This window comes from Amaranthus tricolor, chromosome 3 (assembly GCF_026212465.1).
Source record: "Amaranthus tricolor cultivar Red isolate AtriRed21 chromosome 3, ASM2621246v1, whole genome shotgun sequence".
Lineage (NCBI taxonomy): Eukaryota > Viridiplantae > Streptophyta > Magnoliopsida > Caryophyllales > Amaranthaceae > Amaranthus > Amaranthus tricolor.
In genome coordinates, this window is record NC_080049.1 from 1,941,670 (window position 1) to 1,944,886 (window position 3,217).

Genomic DNA, 3,217 nt, shown 5'->3' on the forward strand with positions numbered 1-3,217 from the left:
TCATTAAAAAAAAAACCTGAAAAAAAATTTGATAATAAAACTCACGTATTCAGATCTGCTCTGACCAGGATCAGGACCGGAAGTCAGCCCTTCGTCCGGGGATATGTACGGGTGCGAGCACACTCTGAACCATTCAACGTAATTAGGTTCAGTCTCTAAAGGAACAGAAGCCCGATGAAGTCCCTGCTCAACAAGGCGGGCACTATAGGGGAACCTACTCCATGCCTCCACAAATGCAGCAGAAGAAGGAAAGGTCACGGAGTAGGTTCCGTGTGCCGGTCGAAGAGCCTCGGCTGGTCTAATAGGAGCGGAAGGAATTGTCTGCACGAACCCAATCTGTCGCAATGCCCGCTCCGGCGAATACACCTCCACAACATCAAAGCACGTGATACCCCCGATGACGGTGGTGCGTGGGTGATCATTCAGCAACGCACCAGCAGCAGAATTGTAGGGAGTCCATTCCACCTGCATACAAGCGAAGTTAAAAAAAAATACTATAAATTAAAAACCACATGCATGACAAAATGTAATGTAGAATACCTGAGTCTCTGTCAATGAGTCCAGAAGCTTGCGGAAGTCCATCAACCTGTCCAGCTCACGACCTGGTTTCTTCGGCGTCCACATCTCCGCCCTAGTCATGTTTGGCACATCTTCTCGGCGAGGATGAGGGCGGAAAGCGGGAAAGTACTCATAGATCCATGTCTGGAGCAACGTGAGGCATCCAGCAATGGTCTTGCAACCAGCCCTAGATGCCATTCCGAGCTGCCTGTACAAGAACGCCAAGGTCACCGCACCCCAGGCCACGTCCTACTGATCGTCGTTCACGGCAAGTATCGGGTGAGGTCGCATGCCAATTCTGGTCTTATCCGCCAACAAGGTAGAGCCGATGACAGCCATGTAGTACGATGTGGTCTGAGTATCCATGGCCTACGACCTATGACACAACCGCATCAGTTCAGCAACGCTTATGCATCCGCTGGTGAATGCACCTTTACGCCGAAGCTCAGACAGAGGCTCCCCGAACAGATTGGTGATACCAACCTCCCACTCCGCCTCCGAAGGCTCAGCCGGGAGAGAACCTTCATTAGAAATGCCCAATATGCGTTGCACGTCGTGCAACATAATCGTCATCTCTCCCCAGGGCATGTGGAAGGTGTTCGTATCCGGCTGCCACCTCTCGACGAACGCCGATATCAAAGCAGAGTCGATGTGCTGGTGCATAATGACCGGTAGTCGGCCGAGGGAAGTGGCAGGTAGAACATCGACTAGCGCATCGGACATATCCCTCAGTCCGATGATGGACTCCACCGGTCTCTTCCTAATACGGCAATCCAGAATCGGAGGCGTACGCTCGGAGCCGTCATAAATAAGTTTAGCTATGTGCCCGCCATAGCTAGGGATCAGTCGCGTATCTGTCGGCCCCCCGGGCTGGGGTGATGTCACTAACCAGTCCGTGTTACTGGACTGTGAGGGCCTGCCCCGTGGCGGCTCATTATCGACAAAACTACGTCCTGCGCGCTCAGATGCGGCAGAAGAACTCGGGCCGCCACGGGCAAATCTGCCGTCGGAGCTGCGAACAATAGTCCAGTCCAATGGGCGAGACTCAGGAGCTTGGAACTGAACATCATCAGCATCATTATCATCATCACTATAAACCCCCCAACTACTCTGGAGGCTGTCAGCCTGGTCATCAAAATGAGTACGCACTTGGTTCAGCGTACTCGACCTTTGGGCCTCACTGTGTCTGGCAGCCTCTTCCTGCCTAGCCCTCCTTGCAGAACCCGTGACCCCCCTCTCATGTGGATCCCCTCTGAGTAACGTAGGCCTAAAACTATTACCTCTCAACAATTGCCTAAAAAAACCCTTTCCTTTTCCTTGATTACCAGTCATTTTCTACAATTTTTTACATTTCATTCAATATTATAAATAATAATATTTCTAAATAAATAATAATCAAAAATTAAAAATGGAAAAAAATAACATAAAAAACAAAATAATTAATTAATAATTCAAACATAAATAATTATTTAACAACAAAAAATTTAACAATCAACATAAAAAAATATATAATTATTAATAATAATCACCTTTTTTTTTTTAATTTCAATAAATTAAATTATTATTAACTATCACAATAACAATAATAACATACTTCAAAATTTAAATTAATTATTCCTAAATATACGGAAAAATCAAAAATAAAAAAAATGAAGATAGTCAACATAAAAAAAATAAAATTAATAATAATAATAATCACCTTTTTTTTAAAAAAACAAAAAAAAAAATTAATAATAATAATCACCTTATTTTTTTTTTAATTTCAATTAATTAAATTATTATTAACTATCACAAACAATAACAACATACTTCAAATTTTAAATAATTATTCCTAAATATACGGAAAAATAAAAAAAATAAAAAAAAATTGAAGATGAGTCAACATAAAAAAAAATTAATAATAATAATAACATTTTCTTTAAAAAAAATATATATAAAATTATTAATAATAATCACCTTTTTTTTTATATTTCAATATATTAAATTATTATTATGTATCACAATAACAATAATAACATACTTCAAAATTAAAATTAATTATTCCTAAATATACGGAAAAAAAAAATTCAAAATGAGTCGCCCAGATCTGGGCGGCTGGACCCCGGTTCAGTCGCCTAATTTTAGGCGACTGAATCGGGGTCCAGCCGCCCAGATCTGGGCGACTCATCTTCATTTTTTTTTAATTTTTTTCATAAATTAAAAACAATATATAAAAACTTACTAAAAAAAAATAAATACACATTACAACATACAAATTTACACTAATAATTTATAAAACAAAACTTAAACATATATTTAATAATAAATAAAAATAACAATCACAATAATAATAATAAAATTAATAATAATAACATTAACATATATTTAATAATAAAATAAATAACAATCACAATAATAATAATAAAATTAATAATAATAACATTAACATATATTTAATAATAACAAAAATAACAATACAATAATAATAATAAAATTAATAATAATAACATTATCAAAAAACATACGGAAATAAAAAAGAAAAAAAAAAATTGGAATCGCCCAGATCTGGGCGATTCCAATTTTATTTTATTTTTCTTTTGCAAGTGATTAAATTAAAAATAACTTACCTCGATTAATAATTTGCGGATTGAACTTAATTTTTGCTCCCAAATTTAGCTTT